This window comes from Oncorhynchus gorbuscha, linkage group LG02 (genome assembly GCF_021184085.1).
Source record: "Oncorhynchus gorbuscha isolate QuinsamMale2020 ecotype Even-year linkage group LG02, OgorEven_v1.0, whole genome shotgun sequence".
In the NCBI taxonomy this organism is placed as follows: domain Eukaryota; kingdom Metazoa; phylum Chordata; class Actinopteri; order Salmoniformes; family Salmonidae; genus Oncorhynchus; species Oncorhynchus gorbuscha.
In genome coordinates this window covers 42,277,914-42,303,986 of record NC_060174.1, presented here as the reverse complement: position 1 = coordinate 42,303,986, position 26,073 = coordinate 42,277,914, and the positions used below count along the sequence as shown (strand labels likewise).

Here is a 26,073-nt window from a genome sequence, read left to right as displayed (position 1 = left end):
ATGGTTAATGTTTGTTATTTTTGTGTGGTGTCTGTGGACTGAGCAGTTGTCTCGGGGGCACATCCGTGGCTTGGTGGAATTTGCCAGCATGCTGGGGAGTTCTATTTCCTTGCCAGCGGGCTACAGTGCGTAAATTCCCACCGCAAATCTGCACGAAGACTAGGGTTGAGTTATTGTAGGTTTTGGGGAAGCTCCGTATCTCATCTCTCTTCTGTGGTGCTCAGGGTGATTGTCATTTCTCTGGTTGTAGTCTGATGTGCTCAGCAGAGGGGTTGAGCAAGATTACTTACTTATGACTATGGTGTCTCATGTATACAAGTTCATTCGCTTTCCATCAGAGGACCTGTTAGAATTATGTACTTAAGAACAGCTGTTGAAGATCGCTGAACACTACAAGCTTAAATGTTTGAAATGAGTGAAATTCTGTTTCGTTGGAAGTGACTATGAATCGTTGGAAGTGACTATGAATCGTTGGGAGTTGTAAAAATTAAGAAGGACCCTGATGTTCTTTTCGTTGGAGTTTGTAGCTGTTGGTCTTTTGTGCCATGTTCCTGAATGTTTACGTGACTGACCATTGTTTCGGGTTGTCATGTTCTATCTTTCCTGTCTGTTCCCTCCTGGTCTTGTGTTCTTCTTTCCTCTTAAATATTGCTTCCTATGCGCAAAGGTTGCTGAGGTCTGGGGAGGAGGAGGTTGGATGGGGCAGGTGGAGGTGTGAACACATAACCCCTCACCAATTTGGGACGCGGGAGGCCTGTGTCAATTTGGGAGGCCTGTGTCAATTTGGGAGGCCTGTGTCAATTTGGGAGGCCTGTGTCAATTTGGGAGGCCTGTGTCAATTTGGGAGGCCTGTGTCAATTTGGGAGGCCTGTGTCAATTTGGGAGGCCTGTGTCAATTTGGGAGGCCTGTGTCAATTTGGGAGGCCTGTGTCAATTTGGGAGGCCTGTGTCAATTTGGGAGGCCTGTGTCAATTTGGGAGGCCTGTGTCAATTTGGGACGCGGGAGGCCTGTGTCAATTTGGGAGGCCTGTGTCAATTTGGGAGGCCTGTGTCAATTTGGGACGCGGGAGGCCTGTGTCAATTTGGGACGCGGGAGGCTGGTATGTTGTTCCGGGGTCCTTGTTGGTCCCCGGTTTTATGGGGGGGAATGTGACGACCCTCCCACTCTGTCTGCCGTATTCTGTCTTTGTTCTTGTTTCCTTATTAGGATGCCGGTGGGCGGAGTTGAGAGGGTCGTCAGCTACATGGGAAACACCTGGGCCAGGTGTCTCCCAGGATAAATAGACCTCTTCCACATTCATGGAGGAGACTCTCTCCATGCAGACACCTGTTGTAGATTGTGGTGTGGTTCTTGGTGGCCTTTTGTTTGTTTGCTTTGGCACCTTTCAACACCCTGCATTATCACATTCATGCATGCAAAACACTCACTTACACTACGGACTACTGATTACACACACCATTGGATATTTTCCTTAGTTGCTTTAGTTAATAAATATATCTTTTGTTACTCCTTATCTCCACGTTGTCTCCCTTTGTTACGGGCTTTGAGCCGGTTCGTGACAAGCCTGGCCCAGGTGTTTCCCATATAGCTGACGACCCTCTCAACTCCGCCCACCGGCATCCTAATAAGGAAACAAGAACAAAGACAGAATACGGCAGACAGAGTGGGAGGGTCGTCACAGGTTGAGATTAGTGATAAACGTCTAAAGAATTCTATTAGGTTGATATTGAAAGCCAATCTGATGGAGAGTGGTATTCTTGAAGTTACCACCGGGCCAGCCTCTGCTGAGGATTTGTTGTCTCCCCATAACGTTACAATGGCCATTCCATCGGTTAGTCCTAGTAGCCTTCTTTTTGAACAGCAGAAAGAACTGCTTTTGTTACAGCTAGAGCATGATCGTGAGAAGCTAGAGCATGATCGTGAGAAGCTAGAGCATGATCGTGTGAAATATGAAAAGGAATTGGCATTTAAACAAGAGATGGAGCGTGCTAAAATCAAGTTGCAACAAGAACGTATAGAGTTGGTTAGGGAAGGAAAGATCTCAGGGGAGAGTTTGTTTTGGGAAGGTGACCCAGATTTACCTAGGGGTAGTTCCGCTTTTGGTCGTGCCCCAGAGACATTTGATATTGTTGGGAACTTGCGGTTATTGCCTCGGTTTAATGAAAGGGACCCCGAGACATTCTTTTCGTTGTTTGAGCGGGTTGCTGACGCTAGGAGTTGGCCTGATTCTGACCGCACTTTAATGTTGCAGTGTGTGCTGACTGGTAAAGCGCAGGAAGCATATTCAGCTCTTAGTGTACACGACAGTGCCAGTTATGATAAAGTTAAAACAGCTGTGTTACAGATTTATGAATTGGTCCCTGAGGCTTACCGCCAACGATTTAGAACTTTAAAAAGGGACGATAACCAGACTCATGTTGAGTTTGCGCGACAGTTATCTTTACAGTTTAATCGCTGGTGTTCTGCCTCTGCAGTTGTGACTTTCCAAGGGCTGTGTGATCTGATTATGTTAGAGCAATTTAAGGACACAATTCCTGATCGTATTGCCACTTATATTAATGAACAGAAAGTAAAGAATGTTGCTGAAGCTGCGGTTTTGGCGGACGAGTATGTGTTGACTCACAAAAGTGTCTTTGCAAAACCCCGTATTCGGAAAGAGTGGGGGTGTTCGGATAGATTTGGGCTTCGCTCACCGAGATACTTTGATTCTCGGGCAGAGTTCTATTCAACTAGGGTTGAACCTGACTCCCATGGTAAGGCTGACTTTGGGCAGGAGTGTCACTACTGTCAAGGTTCAGGTCATTGGAAAAACGAATGTCCACTTCTCAGGTCAAAGGGTGCTTACGCTAAATCTAAGCCTGCTGCGTTAGCTGCACCTGTTCCACATCAGTTCATTCTTGACTCATTTCCTCAGGCCCAGGAGAATGTGAAAGTCCATATTGATCCAGACTATTTACCTTTCATTACAGAAGGTTTTGTGTCTATGTTAGGAAGTAAAGACCTAGTGCCAGTGAAGATCCTGAGAGACACAGGTGCCTCTGAATCATTTGTGTTGGAGTCTGTGTTACCCTTTTCTGCTGAGACTGATTCGGGGAATAGTGTTCTAATTAGGGGAATAGGTTTGAACACTCTGTCAGTTCCATTGCATAAACTGATGTTGGATTGTGGGCTGGTGAAGGGTGAAGTTGTTGTGGGGGTGCGTCCTTCGTTGCCTATTGAGGGTATCGACGTTATCCTTGGGAATAACTTAGCAGGTGAGCGTGTATGGCCAGTTGTGTTTCCATCTCTAGTGGTTTCCACTAAGCCGTCATTTGTTGGGATTCCTGATGAGAGTGTACAGAGTTTCCCAGAGGTGTTCTCTGCGTGTGCAGTGACACGTTCTATGAGCCGTGGCGAACTAGTCACTGCGCAGACTAATGATAATAATACAAAGTATGTCACTGTTTTCCCTGTTATCCCGTTATCTGTAACCCGCTCAGATCTAATCAATGCTCAACGGGATGACCCCACGTTGGAAGAGTTGCGTGATCAAATTGTGCCTATAGAACAGTTGGGAGATGTCACCCATGGCTATTTTCTCCAAGAGGATGTCCTGATGAGAAAGTGGGTGTCTCATGATAGTGTTTTTCTGGGGAGGCAATTAGTCAGGTTGTTGTACCAGTTAAGCTTCGTGAGTTGGTGTTGGAAACTTCTCACAGTGACGTTGCTGGACATATGGGGGTGAGGAAAACCTACAATCGCATATTAAGACATTTCTTTTGGCCTAGATTAAAGAGGGATGTTTCTGATTTTATCAAAACTTGTCACGAACCGGCTCAAAGCCCGTAACAAAGGGAGACAACGTGGAGATAAGGAGTAACAAAAGATATATTTATTAACTAAAGCAACTAAGGAAAATATCCAATGGTGTGTGTAATCAGTAGTCCGTAGTGTAAGTGAGTGTTTTGCATGCATGAATGTGATAATGCAGGGTGTTGAAAGGTGCCAAAGCAAACAAACAAAAGGCCACCAAGAACCACACCACAATCTACAACAGGTGTCTGCATGGAGAGAGTCTCCTCCATGAATGTGGAAGAGGTCTATTTATCCTGGGAGACACCTGGCCCAGGTGTTTCCCATGTAGCTGACGACCCTCTCAACTCCGCCCACCGGCATCCTAATAAGGAAACAAGAACAAAGACAGAATACGGCAGACAGAGTGGGAGGGTCGTCACAACACACACACTCTGTCATGTACACACACACGCACACAAACTCTGTCATGTATACACACACACATAGATATAGATATATTCTCTAAAAATAAGCTAAAACTTTCTATTTAGGCCAGACAGACCACAGAAAGATTGATTTGAAGCCCACAGTCACACTATCCTTCTTCACAGCAGTCCTATGTCCTGGTGGTTTATGTAATGATATGCATTGTGTTTACTGTCTCACCCTCTCCCCTTTCTTCCCTCTCACTGTATGAATCCCCTCCCTGGCTCGCTGTCTCTCTCTATGAGGGATGAGGTAAACATTTTGGGAATTCTGAGGACGTAGCCACTGCGCTTGATGCCTGTACGTTTAGCCAGGCGGAATGTGGCCTTGCATTGCTGAGGGCTGCTGAGATTTATGGAACTGCGGTGAGGTGTAGCATGTGGCTAACAGATGGTGGCATCATGCTCCTCTCCTCTCCTCTCCTCTCCTCTCCTCTCCTCTCCTCTCCTCTCCTCTCGCTCTATTCTTCCAAGTTTTCATCCCTCTCTAAGCGTGGCGGTCAGTGCCGTTTGGATGACTGTCATTCAAATTCCATTCACTCAGTTGTATGTAAAATCGATAGGTTTAGGTTACTATACACATCATGAGGTTGCTACAACCTAGCCTATGAATGAAAGTTTACAATGTAGGTGCACACAGGTCGAGAGGAAAATTTGAGGTGACAGACAGTGATACATGGAATAGCGCCTTGCACACTTGTCTGATCTGATCTACAGTAGGGTGTAATCATTAGTCCAACAGTTGCAAACGAGAATTTCTATTGGCCAAATTCAGGTATGTTTATCCCAGTTTCATACCGGTTGCTTCCGTTTAAGAAACGTTTGTCAACAGAATCAGAGGAATGAACACACCTCAATAAGCGTAGCCTTGCTACTGTTATTTTCAAATGTCTTTTTACTGTTGTTTTATTTCTTTACTGATGGACACAGCGGATGACACACTAAACTGGGTTTATGGGTTTTGATCTTGAGGTAACTGGAGTGTCCCCATGTTCCTGCCTCGTCAGCACTGCTTCCTAGCAGCAAAATTTACGCAAGCACACACACACACACACACACACACACACACACACACACACACACACACACACACACACACACACACACACACACACACACACACACACACACACACACACACACACACACCTTTTATTCGCACTATTGGTTAGAGCCTGTAAGTAAGCATTTCACCTTAAGGTCTACTACACGTGTTGTATTCAGCGTACGTGACAAATAAACTTTGATTTGATTTGATTTGACCTCTGGTCGCACGTAAACACAGTTCACATCATAGCAGCCACGTTTTATTATTTCTTGCATCTATGCATTCTCCTCCACTCACCTTTTTCCTTCACTTGTGGACTTCAATGCACAACACATAAATTCTATGTGATCAGACAAAAACAAAATCCAAGCCTAACCATATAATAACCACTAAACACAGCTAAACTCAAAGCTATTAAACTATTGTCTTTCTCTCTCTTTGACTCAACTACTCACCACATTTGATGCACTGAAATGCTAGCTAGCTGTAGCTTATGTGTTCAGTACCAGATCCATTGATTGGGTGGACAACATGTAAGTTCATTCTGCAAGAGCTCTGATAGCTTGGAGGAAGGTTATGTATTGAAGTACCCAGAGGATGGAAACTAGCTCTCCTCCAGCTACAACATGGCGCTACCCTACATAGTGCTGCTGAGGCTACTGTAGAGCTTCATTGCAAAACAATGTGTTTTAATCAATTATTTGGTGACGTGAATATATTTAGCATAGTTTTATTTAAAGGATAACTTCTTAAATGTTTCACTATTTGTATTTTTATTACATTTACTGCGGAGGATAGTCCTCCCCTTCCTCCTCCGAGGAGAGTCAACTGCTTTCTAAAATCTAATACCTAAAGATAACATGTCAGTCCTACTAGTATCAACAGCGCAAGACACTGCGTATTCCTCATTTAGTACTCATCACTGGTCTCATCCTCACCACACCCTACCACCCCAACCATCCAACTCAACACCATTCACACAACCCACTCAACACCATTTACCCTCCACACTCAAGAAACACTTCAATGTAGCCCTTTCTTCCTCGTCCAATATGCTTATCAACACCACGCACACGCACGCACGCACGCACGCACGCACGCACGCACGCACGCACGCACGCACGCACGCACGCACACACACACACACACACACACACACACACACACACACACACACACACACACACACACACACACACACACACACACACACACACACACACACACACACATACACACACACACACTGTTTGCCCAGAATGGGGCCAGCCTACCATAAACTCAACACACTAAAGAGCCTCCAATGGCATACTTGCATCACTTCCACACTTCCTCAGTCCAGTCCCTATATTTACATCCACCTGTTTTCCCTACTGTAGAATAGCATGTCAAACCTGCTTAGTATGCCTATATAGCTTAGCATGCCTTTATAGCCTAGCGCTTAGCTAGCCTATCCCGTCTCCACCACTGACACTAACTGTGTTTGACATACGCTTAATCAGACAAATTACTACTAAGACCTGACATACGGTTGCATAACTCTTTTTTTCATTAATATTTTTATTAAAGACCCAGTCCAATCAATGATATTTCCATACTATGAGGTAGAAATAACACTTTGAAATTGTGAAAATTATGATAATGCCATTTTTGTGCAGCTGTTTGAAAAGAAAAATACTGGAACTTCAGCCTGTTCAGGTGGGACAGAACTTTTGACCCACAGTAATGACTGTTCATCTGGGTAAGGGGGTGGGCTCTAGACCATCCTATCAGCCAATCAGGGCTGTGAATGTCAATATCTTCAAATTTGTTTCCTAATGCCCACACAATCGGAATAAACATTTTAAGGGCTAAAAGGAGGCTCATGAAAATACATGATTTTACTTAAATAAATACACAGTAATTTACTAGACAACTAAAGGCTGCATGGGGGCTTTTAGGATTTACCAAGAAAAATAATGAAAGTGACAAATAAAATAACAATGTTCAAGCAAGGCACAAATTGGGATATCAAGAATTGTTAAATGGACAATAACAAACTAATGAAAGAGCAGTAGAACTCTTGACTCGCATCTCGGCTGCTCTCTTGTCTGTGCTCTCATTTCCCTGGTAGTGAGGCCAAGAAGAGAACACCCAGCCCCAGGCCAATACTTTACTGTACACTGCCTGCCGATTCTGATTTAGCACTTCTCCCTTCCTATCAGTCTTGTTGTGGAACCACAGCTAGGTTCAGAAGGCCTGCCTCACACATATGCAGTAAGCACACACACACACACACACACACACACACACACACACACACACACACACACACACACACACACACACACACACACACACACACACACACACACACACACACACACACACACACACACACACACCACGGTATGGACACATTAAGTTTGCCAATCAAACCTGCCACCATCTGACGCCATGTAATTATATACAACATAACCATAAAACACTTACAGATGCGGGAACACACACAAACACAAACATTAATGGATACTTATAGCGTATCAGCAGTGTGTATACCAGTGTGCCTACACACACCCTCATACACACTTATGTGTGTGTGTGTGTGCATGTGTGTATGCGTGTGTCCTTGTGTGTGTGCGTGTCTGTGAGTGGCCTGGGCTGACTCTGGTACTTTCGTTAACCCTCCCTACAGCTAAGGTGTATGATCTCAGTGTGTCGGCGTCTGCATCAGGTGAAGTGGATGATGCAATCTGGAACCTGGTCTGAAGAACCAGAGCGTTAGTGATTGCTAGTTAATTTGCTCCCTACATTCCCTCCCCCACTGTTTCCCCCTGTTTCACATAGTGCCCAGGTAGGGCTCGTATATTTTAACTACCGTCATAATAAACATACAATTGATATAAGAGGTGGGTTGGCTGCTGCTCCAGGCAAAGAATTAATGTGTGCCGTCTCAAAGGCAGCTAAAAGACTGAGGCCTCATCACCAGGACCCTTCTCCCACTCACACTCCACCCACTCTCACCTCAAGGGAAGGTGCTTGACTAAGATCAGGAGTCACATTTTGTTACACACGCACACACACACACACACGGAGTAGCTAGTCAAACTCTGATATTAGAGGGACATTTTTCTCTGGTGAATCATTTTTTGAAGTTGAATAGTCTACCTGAGTTAGACCTTTAAATCCATCAACAGTTTGATCAGATGCCAGGTATATCATGAAGGAACAAAAAGCAACATTACACAGCTTTAGAAACATTAACAAACATGAATTTCATACCAACGTACATTACAATACCAACGACATTAAAGAATTCTGAACACAGACCGTGGGGAAAATGTCGAGAAGATGTCGGTCATATTTTTCTTCTACTATAATCATATAGTTTCTGCATACTTATTCATACACAGCAACCATTACAACCAAAATATTTAAATCAGACCAAAATATTTAAATAGACACAAATTGGATTGGCATCTGAAATTGCTTGCAGCACAAAACAATTCGGCAATCCAAATATTCTTACTGCCTCCCATGTGGTTAAAGCAGTCAAAATATTCAGCTCACACCAAATAGGCCTCCACCAGATTATTCACTTTAGATGATGAAAGACTCGAGGAGGAAGCGCTTAATGGGTAGGAAATGCTGAGTCTCGGGTCTGTGTGTGTGTGTGTTAGTGTGTGTTTTAGTGTGCGTGCGTGTGTATGTGTGTGTGTGTGTGTGTGTATGTGTGTGCATGCGTGCATGTGAGAGAGAGACTCTAGACTCTGTGGTGCTCCTCTGTAAGAGTTTGGCAGCGCCCCAGCCAAGGTTTGTGGGCTCGGCTCCCATATGTTTCTGATTTCGTGCAATTTAACTAGATTGGCACTTTATTCGCTCCACTGGAGAGTCCCGACTCTGATGTCTGTCAGCTGAGGAAAACAGGAACAAACAACCAGCGTCTGCACTGCCTTCCCACGCAACAACCTCTACCTTATCACACTATAGCATCTCCTCTCTCGGCTAGCGTTAGCGCTAGGAGCTACACAGCCCGAAGGGACCACTCAGCTAAATATCCTACAGCTGTTTACCCTACTGCTCTAAAAAGACAGTCACAGTGGCCTGATGACGACGACTCAGCTCAGCTCTTAGTGAGGGCTTATGTCATTTTGTAATTGTTAAAGGGACATGCTTTTCATGACATAGATGTTATAATAGCAGAGTAAACATTAGTCTAATGACTGGCTGACATTGTACTAGACGGGTAGATGCAGTTATCCAGGACTTATTACTTCTAAGCTTACTTTTGTAATGAAAACATTGTTCGTTTTCATACAGTTTTCTTGCTTTCCCAAGGAAAGTGATATGATTGTCAAAAAATGATTTCCTTACTTCTGTGGTTACCCTGGCCTATATCATGTGAAGGTAGCCCATTGTTCAGTTTCGGCGCTGACCTGTAACCCTAATTCCCCTTGTTTTGGCAGCACAGACAAATAAATCCCAGCAATTGTTTTGTAAAGGAATGTCAATAATTGCAATGTCTTTCATCAGAGGTGTCTCTCAGTATGCATACTACCGTGCATTCTCCGAGCATGCATTCTCCGAGCACACTCTCTTAAGTACATTCTTGTGAGGACCAGAGTGTGAAGAACAAGTAAAAAATGACATTTGAGAAGCACTCGCACTCCACCTACAGTATTACTTTATGCTGCACCTCCCATTCACTGAACATTCTTCCAGCCAGGACAATGGCAACAATAGAGATGAAACAAGACACACACAAAGCAAACATTGACTTCATAACTATCAGCTAGCTATATCTGAATCATAATAATCAAGCTAACCAGATAGTTTAACAGGCAAAAATGACCTAAAACTGATGTTTTTTTAAGTAGATGTAAATTAGTGTGTAGCTAGCTGCCAATTCTTTGTGGCTGTCTAGCTAGCTAGCCAACAGCAGTAGCTAGCCAGTTAACATTAGCCCGATTGACTTACTATGGTCTTGCAATCTACAGTGGGTATTGTAGACAGGTAAACATGCTAAAATTAACACAGTATGTATTTATTAATGTAACATGATAAAATATTGTATTTGTGCAACATGTGAGATGTAAATGGACAATATTTCATTCCGAAGATTATTTTCTCTCGCTTCAGCTCAAATAATGGCTGCTATTGATTTCAAGAGATTTTGCATCGTTTTTACATGGTTGCGTCATATTTCTGGGCATAATTTCCGTTGAAGCTTGCATCGATACATGCTTAACATGGGAGGGTCATACGTCGTTTGTACAAGACAAAGTCATAAGCAATTGGATTGTCTCTAATAAATCAGAGTATCAAAGCCAATGACGTATTTTCAAACTGACGCTTAACCCACGTGTATTCTAGCTCTGGCCCAACCCATCGGTTTCTGGACCAATCAGATGGCACCAAATGTGTTCACATTCAGTGAAGGGTCGGGGAGATATTCAGATACAGACACATTGCGGCAGGTAGCCTAGTGGTTAAGACCCTCGGGACAAATTCCTCAACTGACTAGGTGAAAAATCTGTCGATGTGCCCTTGAGCAAGGCACTTAACCCCAATTGCTCCTGTAAGTCGCTCTGGATAAGAGTGTCTGCTAAATGACTAAAATGTAAAAAATGTAAGCACTAACTTCCGTGGGTGTGGCATAACCTTTTTCTGAAGCAAGAAGTCTGGGTAGCCAGGCAAGCTATTTAGGCCTATTTAGTACTAGCAAATTCATCAATAGCTAATGTTTCAATTGAACCCAAAATTCAACATAAAATCGCCAATTCAATAGGCTTAGCATTTTAAGCTCTGGTTGATTTCAAATGATTTATCAACGGAAGCTAATCTCAACATTTGAAGGAGATGTATCTTCTGCGTCAACAGTTCCGTCACTAATAATTGATATGTTGGATTGACATTTCCATCCCAAGCAAAAATCTATGTTAAAGAATAGGTCTAAATCAAATGAAAGTTTATTTAAAGCGAATTTAAAGTCTGATTTGATTTAGTCCTATTATTTTACTTTTGGGGAGTTTGAGACAAAATATGTATTCCCTTAATTATGTGGTTACCCTGGAACCACCTGAATTCTAGGCAAATGTTTAATTTCCGCCAAAATAGACATACCCAAATGTAATGATTTTTCATGAGATGCCCATAAACAATAAATGGTAATATTCCATAGTTTTAGAAAAGTCTGGAACTCACCATTCTGGTAAAAATAGTTACAAATTGCTGAGGTTTACTCAGTTTAAAGGACACAAGCTCAAGTACATAGTGTCACGCCTTGGTCATTGTATCTTGTGTTCTTGTTATATGTTTGGGTAGGCCAGGGTGTGACATGGGTTTATATGTTGTATTTCGTATTAGGGTTTGTATTAATTGGGAGTGTGTTTATTAGGGGTGTGTCTAGTTAGGCTTGGCTGCCTGAGGCGATTCCTAATTGGAGTCAGCTGATTCTAGTTGTCTCGGATTGGGAACCGTATTTAGGTAGCCTGAGTGCGCATTGTATTTCGTGGGTGATTGTACCTGTCTTAGTGTTAGTCACCAGATAGGCTGTATGTAGTTTCACTCTTTTGTTGTTTTGTATTCTCAGTTATTTCATGTACCGCATGAGTAACCTACACGCTGCATTTCGGTCTGACTCTCTTCAAACAGCAGACGAAATTCATTACAGAATCACCCACCACGATTCACAGACCGAGCAGCGTGTGAACTGGCAGGATCTGAAGGAGGACGATATGGATTATACTACGTGGGAAGAAATCGAAAGGTGGGCGTCCGACCCAGTGCGAGTGCAGGAGCCTGCCTGGGATTCCCTACAGCAATGCGAAGAGGGCTATACACGGATGGAATCGAAAAGGAGAGCACGGCTATACAGAGCGAAAACCGTAGGTAACGGGGAAAGCGCAGAGAGAGAGTGGCAGAGTCAGGAGTCAGACCCTACTCTCCCTGTTAATTGTGAGGAGCAGCAATATGAGGACTTCTGGTCTTGGGAGATGATATTAGACGGAAAAGGACCCTGGGCGCAGCCGGGAGAATATCGCGGTCCCAAGGAGGAAATAGAAGTAGCCTCTCATAGAAGTAGCTAAAGCGGAGAGGCGTGAGTATGAGGAGGCAGCACTGCGACGCGGTTGGAAACCGGAAAGTCACCCCAAAAAATTTATTGGGGGGGATAAAAGGGAGAATAGTTATGCCAGGTAGGAAACCTGTGCATACTCCCTGTGCTCACCGTTGGGCTAGAGAGACCGGGCAGGCACCGTGTTATGCTATGGAGCGCACGGTGTTTCCAGTGCGGGTGCAGAGCCAGCTGCGACTTATACCAGCCCTTCCTATTGGCCGGGCTAGAGTGGGCATCGAGCCAGGTAAGCTTGGGCAGGCTCGGTGCTCAAGAGCTCCAGTGCGCCTGCACGGTCCGGTCTATCCAGAGCCACCTATACACACCAGTCCTCCGGTAGCAGCTCCCCGCACCAGGCTTCCTGTGCGTGTCCTCGCGCCAGTACCACCAGTTCCAGCACCACGCACCAGGCCTCCAGTGCGCCTCGCCTGTTCAGCGCAGCCAGTGCTTTTCTCCCCTCCTGCGCTGCCGGAGTCTCCCGCTTGTTTAGCGCAGCCAGAGCCTTTCTCCTCTCCTGCGCTGCCGGAGTCTCCTGTCTGTCCAGCGCCACCAGTGCTCCCAGTCGGCCCAGCGCGTCCAGTGCGCCTCGCCTGTTCAGCGCAGCCAGAACCTTTCTCCTCTCCTGCGCTGCCGGAGTCTCCTGTCTGCCCAGCGCTGCCAGTCGGCCCAGCGTCACCAGTCTGCCAGGATCCGCCCGAAGTGCCAGTCTGCCAGGATCCGCCAGAAGTGCCAGTCTACCAAGATCTTCTAGATCGGCCAGACAACCTTAATCATCCAGGTCCACCAGCCAGCCAGGATTTACCGGAGCCTACTACCTGCCTGAGCTTCCTCTCAGTACTGAGCTTCCTCTCAGTACTAGGCTCCCTCTCTGTACTGGGCTCCCTCTCAGTACCGAGCTTCCTCTCAGTACCGGGCTTCCCCTCAGTACCGGGCTTCCCCTCAGTACCGGGCTTCCCCTCAGTACCGGGCTTCCCCTCAGTACCGGGCTGCTTCGGTCCCGGGCTGCCCCTCTGTCCCGGGCTGCCCCTCTGTCCCGGGATGCCCCGCTGTCCTGAGTTGCCCCTCTATCCTGAGTTGCCCCTCTATCCTGAGTTGCCCCTCTATCCTGAGTTGCCCCTCTATCCTGAGTTGCCCCTCTATCCCGAGCTGCCCCTCTGTCCCGAGCTGCCCCTCTGTCCCGAGCTGCCCCTCTGTCCCGAGCTGCCCTCTGTCCCGAGCTGCCCCTCGGTCCCGAGCTGCCCATCGGTCCCGAGCTGCCCCTCAGTTATGTGGGGATCAGGGTGAGGACTATTAGGCCATGGTCGGCGGAGAAGGTGGATTATCCTAGGACGAGTAGGGGAGGAACTAGGACATTTATGGAGTGGGGTCCACGTCCCGAGCCAGAACCGCCACCATGGACAGACGCCCACCCGGACCCTCCCTATGCTCTTGAGGTGCATCCCGGAGTCCGCACCTTAGGGGGGGGGGTTCTGTCACGCCTTGGTCATTGTATCTTATGTTCTTGTTATATGTTTGGGTAGGCCAGGGTGTGACATGGGTTTATATGTTGTATTTCGTATTAGGGTTTGTATTAATTGGGAGTGTGTATTATTAGGGGTGTGTCTCAGTCCGGCGCCGACTGAGATGGCCGCCTCGCTTCGCGTTCCTAGGAAACTATGCAGTTTTTTTTTTTTTTTTACGTGTTATTTCTTACATTAGTACCCCAGGTCATCTTAGGTTTCATTACATACAGTCGAGAAGAACTACTGAGTATAAGATCAGCGTCAACTCACCATCAGTACGACCAAGAATATGTTTTCCGCGACGCGGATCCTGTGTTCTGCCTTACAAACAGGACAACGGAATGGATCGCATGCAGCGACCCAAGGAAACGACTCCGAAAAAGAGGGAAACGAGGCGGTGTTCTGGTCAGACTCCGAAAAAGAGCACATCGCGCACCACTTCCCAGTATTCTTCTTGCCAATGTCCAGTCTCTCGACAACAAGGTCGATGAAATCCGAGCAAGGGTGGCATTCCAGAGGGACATCAGAGACTGCAACGTTCTCTGCTTTACGGAAACATGGCTTACTGGGAAGACGCTATCCAGGGCGGTGCAGCCAACGGGTTTCTCCACGCATCGCGCGGACAGAAACAAACATCTCTCTGGTAAGAAGAGTGGCGGGGGCGTATGCCTCATGACTAACGGGACATGGTGTGATGAAGGAAACATACAGGAACTCAAATCCTTCTGTTCACCTGATTTAGAATTCCTCACAATCAAATGTAGACCGCATTATCTTCCAAGAGAATTCTCTTCGATTATAATCACAGCCGTATATATCCCCCCCAAGCAGACACATCGATGGCTCTGAACGAACTTTATTTAACTCTTTGCAAACTGGAAAACATTTATCCGGAGGCTGCATTCATTGTAGCTGGGGATTTTAACAAAGCCAATCTGAAAACAAGACTCCCTAAATTTTATCAGCATATCGATTGCGCAACCAGGGGTGGTAAAACCTTGGATCATTGTTACTCTAACTTCCGCGACGCATATAAGGCCCTGCCCCGCCCCCCTTTCGGAAAAGCTGACCACGACTCCATTTTGCTGATCCCTGCCTACAGGCAGAAATTAAAACAAGAGGCTCCCACGCTGAGGTCTGTCCAACGCTGGTCAGACCAAGCTGATTCCACACTCCAAGACTGCTTCCATCACGTGGACTGGGACATGTTTCGTATTGCGTCAGATGGGAATATTGACGAATACGCTGATTCGGTGTGCGAGTTCATTAGAACGTGCGTCGAAGATGTCGTTCCCATAGCAACGATAAAAACATTCCCTAACCAGAAACCGTGGATTGATGGCAGCATTCGCGTGAAACTGAAAGCGCGAACCACTGCTTTTAATCAGGGCAAGGTGTCTGGCAACATGACTGAATACAAACAGTGCAGCTATTCCCTCCGCAAGGCTATTAAACAAGCTAAGCGTCAGTACAGAGACAAAGTGGAATCTCAATTCAATGGCTCAGACACAAGAGGCATGTGGCAGGGTCTACAGTCAATCACGGACTACAAGATGAAATCCAGCCCAGTCACGGACCAGGATGTCTTGCTCCCAGGCAGACTAAATAACTTTTTGCCCGCTTTGAGGACAATACAGTGCCACTGACACGGCCTGCAACGGAAACATGCGGTCTCTCCTTCACTGCAGCCGAGGTGAGTAAGACATTTAAACGTGTTAACCCTCGCAAGGCTGCAGGCCCAGACGGCATCCCCAGCCGCGCCCTCAGAGCATGCGCAGACCAGCTGGCCGGTGTGTTTACGGACATATTCAATCAATCCCTATACCAGTCTGCTGTTCCCACATGCTTCAAGAGGGCCAGCATTGTTCCTGTTCCCAAGAAAGCTAAGATAACTGAGCTAAACGACTACCGCCCCGTAGCACTCACTTCCGTCATCATGAAGTGCTTTGAGAGACTAGTCAAGGACCATATCACCTCCACCCTACCTGACACCCTAGACCCACTCCAATTTGCTTACCGCCCAAATAGGTCCACAGACGATGCAATCTCAACCACACTGCACACTGCCCTAACCCACCTGGACAAGAGGAATACCTATGTGAGAATGCTGTTCATCGACTACAGCTCGGCATTCAACACCATAGTACCCTCCAAGCTCGTCATCAAGCTCGAGACCCTGGGTCTCGACCCCGCCCTGTGCAACTGGGTACTGGACTTCCTGACGGGCCGCCCCCAGGTGGTGAGGGTAGGCAACAACATCTCCTCCCCGCTGATCCTCAACACGGGGGCCCCACAAGGGTGCGTTCTGAGCCCTCTCCTGTACTCCCTGTTCACCCACGACTGCGTGGCCACGCACGCCTCCAACTCAATCATCAAGTTTGCGGACGACACAACAGTGGTAGGCTTGATTACCAACAACGACGAGACGGCCTACAGGGAGGAGGTGAGGGCCCTCGGAGTGTGGTGTCAGGAAAATAACCTCACACTCAACGTCAACAAAACTAAGGAGATGATTGTGGACTTCAGGAAACAGCAGAGGGAACACCCCCCCTATCCACATCGATGGAACAGTAGTGGAGACTGTAGCTAGTTTTAAGTTCCTCGGCATACACATCACAGACAAACTGAATTGGTCCACTCACACTGACAGCGTCGTGAAGAAGGCGCAGCAGCGCCTATTCAACCTCAGGAGGCTGAAGAAATTCGGCTTGTCACCAAAAGCACTCACAAACTTCTACAGATGCACAATCGAGAGCATCCTGGCGGGCTGTATCACCGCCTGGTACGGCAACTGCTCCGCCCTCAACCGTAAGGCTCTCCAGAGGGTAGTGAGGACTGCACAACGCATCACCGGGGGCAAACTACCTGCCCTCCAGGACACCTACACCACCCGTTGTTACAGGAAGGCCATAAAGATCATCAAGGACATCAACCACCCGAACCACTGCCTGTTCACCCCGCTATCATCCAGAAGGCGAGGTCAGTACAGGTGCATCAAAGCTGGAACCGAGAGACTGAAAAACAGCTTCTATCTCAAGGCCATCAGACTGTTAAACAGCCACCACTAACATTGAGTGGCTGCTGCCAACACACTGTCATTGACACTGACCCAACTCCAGCCATTTTAATAATGGGAATTGATGGGAAATGATGTAAATGTATCACTAGCCACTTTAAACAATGCTACCTTATATAATGTTACTTACCCTACATTATTCATCTCATATGCATATGTATATACTGTACTCTACATCATCGACTGCATCCTTATGTAACACATGTATCACTAGCCACTTTAACTATGCCACTTTGTTTACTTTGTCTACACACTCATCTCATATGTATATACTGTACTCGATACCATCTACTGTATGCTGCTCTGTACCATCACTCATTCATATATCCTTATGTACATGTTCCTTATCCCCTTACACTGTGTATAAGACAGTAGTTTTGGAATTGTTAGTTAGATTACTTGTTGGTTATCACTGCATTGTCGGAACTAGAAGCACAAGCATTTCGCTACACTCGCATTTAACATCTGCTAACCATGTTTATGTGACAAATAAAATTTGATTTGATTTGATTTGATTTGATTTGATTTTATTTGATTTAGTTAGGCTTGGCTGCCTGAGGCGATTCCTAATTGGAGTCAGCTGATTCTAGTTGTCTCGGATTGGGAACCGTATTTAGGTAGCCTGAGTGTGCGTTGTATTTCGTGGGTGATTGTACCTGTCTTAGTGTTAGTCACCAGATAGGCTGTATGTAGTTTCACTCGTTTGTTGTTTTGTATTCTCAGTTATTTCATGTACCGCATATATCTTCATTAAAAGTCATGAGTAACCTACACGCTGCATTTGCGGTCTGACTCTCTTCAAACAGCAGAGGAAATTCATTACACATAGTAAAAACCTTAAGAAAATATGAAAATGTATATATTATTTTTTTCTTTATTCAACAAACGTGGGGCAATAGGGCTTGAAACGACTAAAATGCTTTCTAAATATAGTAACACATTAAATTATAAATGACTTACTATGAGATTTCATCTTTCTTATAACTGTAAAAAAATATGATAATATTTTGTGACAGTACAATATTGGCACCATATCATATAACTGACAATAGAGACCTTGTTCCTAAACATCCACTGAGCGGCACAGAGATACCATTCAAATACGTGAAGACTTGTTTCAACTACAGCTTTAAGCACAAAGTGAGCAAGAGAAATGACTTATTATTTTTCATGTTGAGAGCTCGAAATAATCAGTGCCTTGCAAAAGTATTCACCCCCCTTGCTGTTTTTCCAATTTTGTTGCATTACAACCTATAATGTAAATATATTTTTATTTGGATTTGAAGTGAAATGAAAAGATTACTTGTTTCATAAAATTATAAAAAATAAAATCGAAACGTGACGCGTACATTTGTATTCACCCCCTTTGCTATAAAGCCCCTAAATAAGATCTGGTGCAACCAATTACCTTCAGAAGTCACATAATGAGTCAAATAAAGTCCACCTGTGTGCAATCTAAGTGTCACATGATCTGTCACATGATCCCACATCCCACGGAGCACCATTAAATCCATTATTAAAACATGTAGGCACCACAACAAACCTGCCAAGCGAGGGCCGCCCACCAAAACTCAAAGACCAGGCATGGATTGCATTAATCAGAGAGGCAACAAAGAGACCAAAGATAACCCTGAAGGAGCTGCAAAGCTCCACAGCGGAGAATGGAGTATCTGTCCATAGGACCACTTTAAGCCATACACTCCACAGAGCTGAGCTTTAGGGAAGAGTGGCCAGAAAAAATCCATTGCTTAAAGAAAAAAATAAGCAAACACATTTGGTGTTTGCCAAAAGGCATATGGGAGACTCCCCAAACATATGGAAGAAAGTACTCTGGTCAGATGAGACTAAAATTGAGCTTTTTGGCCATCTAGGAAAACGCTATGTCTGGAACAAACCAACCCCTCCCATCACCCCGAGAACACCATCCCCACAGTAAAGCATGGTGCTTTGGGTATGTCTTTCATCGGCAGGGACTGGGAAACTGGTCAGAATTGAAGGAATGATGGATGGTGCTAAATACAGGGAAATTCTTGAGGGAAACCTGTTTTAGTCTTCCAGAGATTTGAGACTGGGACAGAGGTTCACCTTCCAGCAGGACAATGACCCTAAGCACACTGTTAAATCAATTCTCGAGTGGTTTAAGGGGAAACATTTAAATGTCCTGGAATGGCCTAGTCAAAGCCCAGAACTCAATCAAGTTGAGAATCTGTGGTATGACTTAAAGTTTGCTGTACATCAGCGGAACCCATCCAACTTGATTGAGCTGAAGCAGTTTTGCCTTGAAGAATGGGCAAAAATCCCAGTGGCTACATGTGCCAAGCTTATAGAGACATATCTCAAGAGACTTGCAGCTGTAATTGCTGCAAAAGGTGGTTCTACAAAGTTTTGACTTTGGGGGGTGAATGGTTATGCATGGTAAAGTTTTCAGTTTATTTGTCTTATTTCTTGTTTGTTTCACAATAAAAATATTTTGCATTTTCAATGTGGTAGGCATGTAGTGTAAATCAAATGATTACAAACCCCTAAAAAAAGCAATTTTAATTCCAGGTTGTAAGGCAATAAAATAGGAAAAATACCAAGGGGGTGAATACTTTCGCAAGCCACTGTATATCACAATGAGATGATATGCTTGACTGTCCTCTTTCATATTCAATCTCCAGGCTGGGCTCCATTGCTCAGATGGAGAGCAAATCGATTCTTTGTCCAGACAGGCCAGAAAATTGATACGTCATTCCCAATGAAAATATGGGGTCTGAAACCTGACACTTCAAGTCAGCTCTACTGATAGAGTGGCAGCGGAGAGCAGACAGATGGGGCATTCTGGGACTATAAATCACTGGACTAACATTCACCGAACATTTTGTACGTCAAAATGTCAGTTATCGCCGGTCCAGAAACGCTCACAGTCCCCCCTATAGGGGACTTAACATCTAAGAGAAAGGCATAAGTCATATGAAGGTTGCCAATTGATCAGTTTCTGCCACGGGGCTGACCGATATCCATTTGTACTTATTGGAACGAATTCACATTGTTTTGGCAGCTCAGACCAATCTCTGCAGTCATTTTGTAGAGGAACGTCCACAATTCCAATGTCTTCCATAGGTGATGTTGACAATATATCCTAACAAATGTGAAGTGTGTGTGTGTGTGTGTGTGTGTGTGTGTGTGTGTGTGTGTGTGTGTGTGTGTGTGTGTGTGTGTGTGTGTGTGTGTGTGTGTGTGTGTGTGTGTGTGTGTGTGTGTGTGTGTGTGTGTGTGTGTGTGTGTGTGTGTGTGTGTGTGTGTGTGTGTGCGTGCGTGTGTGCATAGGGTTGGGGACTAATGGATTACATGTTATCAGTTACATGTCACTGACAACAAAGAAACTGCTACTGCAATCCGTTACCAGCAAAAATATTGTAATCAGATTACAGAAACGTTTGAAAAACTAGATGGTTACTTTTAAGTTCAGAAAGGATGTTTGCGAAAAAAAGTTATTTATGATGCCTTTTTGTTTTCTCAATGACATTCAAATCAACATGGAAAAAAACATATGATGACACACCAAATGCGTTTGATGGATGACAGGAAAACAGCAGGAGTGGGCTTTTGTACGCTACAGTCCAAGCTTTGACTTCAAATTGTGTTATTTCGGTCAGCATCCAAAGATTATATATCCTGTTTGAATAAATGCTTGGAGGTAAGGATGACAGCAGTGGTGTAGCCTACGGGCGATATAGATATAATTTATTATTGACATATACAGCGCAATGACGTGAATCACACTGCTGTCCTCTCATTTAGCTATTTGCGCAACACAGATTGTGGTTGTTGTGGATGGCTGTTCACACACTCATATGTGTAATTTAACACAATAATGGTTGAATTTGAGAAGATGAAGCTGCCTGTCAATCATTGGTTTTGCGATCAGTGGCCAGCCAGTGAAAAATGTTCTATTGCAACAGCTGCATTCTACAATGCAGATCCCAGTCTATGGAATAAAAGTTTGAGAGAGTTCCTCCCTTCTAAATACAGTATTGTCTTCCACATACAGTCTTTTGGGGACCCTGTGTTGAGGATCAGAGAATTGGAGGTGTTGTTTCCTACCTTCACCATCTGGGGGCGGCCTGTCAGGAAGTCCAGGACTCAGTTGCAAGGGGTAGGGATAAGGATGAGCTTGCATGGTACTATGGTGTTGAAGGCTGAGCTATAGTCAATGAACAGCATTCTGACGTAGATATTCCTCTTATCTGGATGGGATAGGGCAGTTTGCAGTGTGATGGCGATTGCATCGTCTGTGGATCTATTGGGGCGGTAAGCAAATTGAAGTGGGTCTAGGGTGTCATGTAAGACAGAGGTGATATGATCCTTAACGATTCTCTCAAAGCACTTCATGATGACAGAAGTGAGTGCTATGGGGTGATAGTCATTTAGTTCAGTTACATCGAGCTTTCAGTTTTATGTAAATTCTGCCATCTATCCACGGATTCTGATTTGGGTAGGTTTTAATAGTCACCGCAAGAACAACATCCCCTATACTCTCGAGTGGCGCAGCGGTCTAAGGCACTTCATCTATGTTTTTGAGGCGTCACTACAGACACCCTGGTTTGATTCCAGGCTGTATCACAACTGGCTGTGATTGGGAGTCCCATAAGGCAGCACAAAACTGGCCCAGTGTTGTCCGGATTTGGCCGGTGTAGGCCGTCATTGTAAATAAGAATTTGTTCTTAACTGACCTGCCTAGCTAAATAAAGGTTAAATTGTAAAAAAAACACACAAAAAACACTTCCTGATGAATTCAGTCACTGTGTCCGTGACTGAATTCAATGTTATTCTCATAGGCTACCCGGAACATATCCCAGTCCGCGTGATCAAAACAATCTTGAATCGTGGATTCTGATTGGTCAGACCAGCATTGAATAGACCTTAGCATGGGTACTTCCTGTTTGAGTTTCTGCCTATAGGAAGGGAGGAGCAAAATGTAGTCGTGATCTGATGTAGTCGTGAGTACTACAGTCAATGTGCTGATAGAACTTCGGTAGCTTTTACCTCAAATTTGCTTTGTTTAAATGCTGCCTCAGGCTATGTGGTTTCCAGTTTGCTTAAAGTCAAGTGTAGTTCTTTGAGGGCCATCGTGGTATTGGCTTGAGGGGGAATATACACTGCTGTGACTATATACGAACAGAATTCTCTTTAGCTGTAATACAGTTGGCATTTGATTGTGAGGTATTCTAGGTCTGGGGAACAAAAGGACTTGAGTTTCTGTATGTCATCACAATCACACCATGAGTAGTTAATCATGAAACATACATCCCGCCATTCTTCTTCCAGGAGAGTTCTTTATTCCTGTCTGTGCGATGAACTGACAATTTTGGACAGGTAACTAATAACTGTAACAGATTACATTTAAAAAAGTAATCTATCCAACCCTGTGTGCGTGTGCATGTGCATGGCTGTGGGCAATGCGGAAGGGTGTGTATATGGTTGTGTTTCAATGTGCGCCTGGAGGTAATTCTAAGTTATATATACATGTTGGTGCTTGTGTGCACATGCACATACGATACAAGCAGTACAATCTTACATGTGAGAGCTTGTCTGTGTTAGCTTTCCCCACCTGTGAAAGCCCTTGTATTTCTGAGAATATGTGATTCTGAGTACACAGACTGAGGCCAAAGCCGGGAAAGAGAGACAGAGAGACCATGAGAGACAGCTAGAGATATAGACAGAGAGCAGGTGACAGTCAGAGAGAGGGGAGCAGAGAGAACTGGGTCAGGGAAGAGGACTCTATAATAGGCTGATGAGAACCACATAACACTGATACAGGCCCAGTGAGCACAGTATCCATGGTGAGGAGGAGGATGGGAGGGAGGGAGGAGGAGGGGAGGGAGGTCAAATATCTGCTTGCATTGATATGAGCTCACACAACACTAATCTCCGGTGCCAGTGTCACACAGCAGATACACAGGGTTCCCATGCCGCTGGCACAAAGTTGTCACGCAGCAACCATAAACAGCAGACTGGGCATCTATAATCTCTTCTGTCTTTTCTCTGTTTGGTTTTTACCATGGGGAATGCCATCGGGTGATTTTCCAACACTTATACAAACGTGTTGATGCCCCGGCACGGCTTGGCAGGGTGGCATGACCCAGCATGTTGCACAGATACACGCTCCTGGATATGGGAGGGGTGAGATGAAGAGGGGTGAGAAAGGCTGCGGGGGGAAGAGGAGGAAGGGAGTGGGGGGCACAGCCAGGGCTGTGAGCAGTAAATACTTAACATTCCATTACCTGGCCTAACCTTGCAAGAGTGACCTCGCTGCCTGCCAGGGCTACCTGAGCCATGCCCCTTGGCCGTGCACATCAGCGCTGGGGGTGAAACTTAAGAGGAACAGAGCGAGAGAGAGACTGCTCATTCATAAGTCAGGGAGGGAGAGGGAGGGAGGGAGGAATCACTCTGGCATAGAAAAACAAGGAGGTCTGGGGGCGCGACTGAAACATCAAGCCTGCAGAGCTCCAAAACATTGTTCTTATTGTCAGTGGACAAACTATGAAGGGATATCAAATCAAATCCAATTTTATTTGTCATACGCTAAAAACAACAGGTGTGAAACGCTTACTTACAAGCCCTTAACCAACAATACAGATTTAATCAAATAAGAGTTAAGAAAAAGATTTACTAAATTAACTAAAGTTAAAAAAGTAACACAAAAAATAACAATAACGAGGCTATATGCAGGGGGTACCGGTACTGTGTCAATGTATGGGGGTACAGGTTAGTCGAGGTAATTGAGGTAATATGTACATGTAGGTAAGGGTAAAGTGACTATACATAGATAATAAACAGCGAGTAGCAGCAGCGGAAAAAATATGATCTATAAATAAAAAAGGAGATCATGCCGGAATGCCATATTGTACCTATCCAAAGCTGTCAGGGAAAAATCACTAACTAAAAGCGATGTGATTGACACTCAATGACATGGAAAGGGCACTTCTGCTGCAACTGTTACAGTACGTAAAACCGCCACATAGCATGTAAAGAAGAGTCAGCCTCTGTCTTTCCTTTGATCTGACACACTAGGGTATACAGTTCACACACAAACATGTATTCACATGCGTTAGCAGTCCCACACACATAGACGTACGCCCACGCACATACACACTCATGCAAACATACACCCATGCACATACACACTAATGCAAGCACGCACACACTAACGTGCACACACTCGCACACACTCGCACACACTCGCACACACACACACACACACACACACACACACACACACACACACACACACACACACACACACACACACACACACACACACACACACACACACACACACACACACACACACACACACACACACACACACACACACACACACACACACACACACACACACACACACACACACACACACACACACACACCATGCAAAATTGCTGCCTTTGACAAACTGCACCTCATACATGCACTCACACACTCACACAGCACTGCTCCAACTCCTCCAACTTCCTCAGAGCAAACTCTAGGCTCCAACTCAGACTCAATGTTAGATTTAAAGTGTCACACACACTGCTGACCCATAGACTCACCCTCAACTTTGTCTGACAGTAGCATACTACTCACTCTATCTCTTACACTATAATTATAGCTCTAACCTCAAAAACTCTCTCTCCGCTTCACTTGCTGGGCTCAATATAACATGTGTTATGTTCTTCATGGAAAACTTGAATGACAGAAACTCAAGAGTCTACAGATGGGATCTTAATTTGATCACGTCCTTGCAGCAAACAATTTTCCTGCACCACAGGAAATGCAAGTTAGCATCTTATTAACTACAAAGATTCATCCATGCATTTTACCATGTACATTCAACACGCCACGACAAGGACCATTGGAGATTGAGTTACTGTACATGACGGTCACTCATTGACTTTTCAAACTCTGCACAGATAACTCTCTTTACCTCTCTTCATCTCAATCTCTTTTTTCCCCTATTTTCACCTATTTTGATTGATGTCTGTTCTAATTCGCTGTCTGTATCCGTTTATTTTTTCAATCAATAACTGTCTGGATCTATTTAACTCACTGTAAAGTGATACTATGGTGTTACTAAAGTGATACTAACACACAGTCACACACATGCATAGTAACACACATGCTTTATGGCTAAAATGTGCGTGACAGGGGAATTTATAGACACACCAAAATGTGAGACACACACTAAACAGTGGGAAGTCAAACCTGTCACACACTCTTAATAAAACACAATTCAATTCAATAGAAGTAGTATCAAGACATGAATGCCAGCATTCATTCAGGCACATTCAGAGAAATCACACACACCGCACAAGCATGCCTTACATGCTCCTCACCCACCTTGCGAGCTGCACACCAACTCCTTCAATTTCCAATGCTTGTGGTGTGTGTAAGTCTCTCGCTTCCCTGGTTCGTTCCTCTCTCCCTCTCTTGCTCACTCTCACTCTCTCGCTCTCCCTTCTCATTCTATTCTCATCGCGTGGCTCTCGTGACGCTCCGCGGCTGGGAGAGAGGGAAGAAAGGAGGGAATAAGGGGGGGAGAGGAGGGAGGTAGGAAAAGAGTGACGAGCGATTCCTGCCCAGACTGATGAGTGAGGCTCAGGAAAATACCCTGGGGAGAAAAAAGATTTGGAGTCTTTCACTCTGCAAAAGCTGTCTTTTTCTCTCCTCACTGCACTCCTCTCTCTGTTCCTTTTTTTTTCTTAATCTGTACTTGTCCTTCTTGGTTCCCTCTCTCCACAGATCCTTGAAAGTCTCCTCTGAACCTCTTTTACTCTCTTAAACTCCTGCCACTCATCCTGTTCTATATGTATCCCCCTCTCTCCCCTTCTTTCTTTCCTCTCCTCGCTCTCTCTCATTCTGGTGTGCAGCTGGCTCGATGAGGGACACACACCTGTCCACCTGCCCACCTGCTCTGGTCTTATTAAAGTGGGGGATGATTTTCACCGAAAGGAGGTAAAGAAGAAATAATGATCTTATTCTCTTCATGTCTTCCTCTCATTTCTCCCACCTCTTCTCCAGGAATTGTGATGTCATGGGTGCAAAGGTATAGTTCCCAGAACTGTCTGAA

The 26,073-nt window shown here is 45.1% G+C and overlaps 1 long non-coding RNA gene across 2 annotated transcripts in view; it reads right to left on the bottom strand.

Annotated features, from left to right (window-relative positions):
• The window catches only part of LOC123992825, a 100,435-nt gene extending 75,007 nt beyond the window's left edge, over nt 1–25,428 (bottom strand). For both annotated transcript variants that reach the window (XR_006831315.1, XR_006831317.1), the window contains exon 1: nt 25,344–25,428. This is a non-coding gene — a long non-coding RNA (uncharacterized LOC123992825). The remainder of the gene's footprint in view (nt 1–25,343) is intronic.
• Nucleotides 25,429–26,073: the final 645 nt, after the last annotated feature.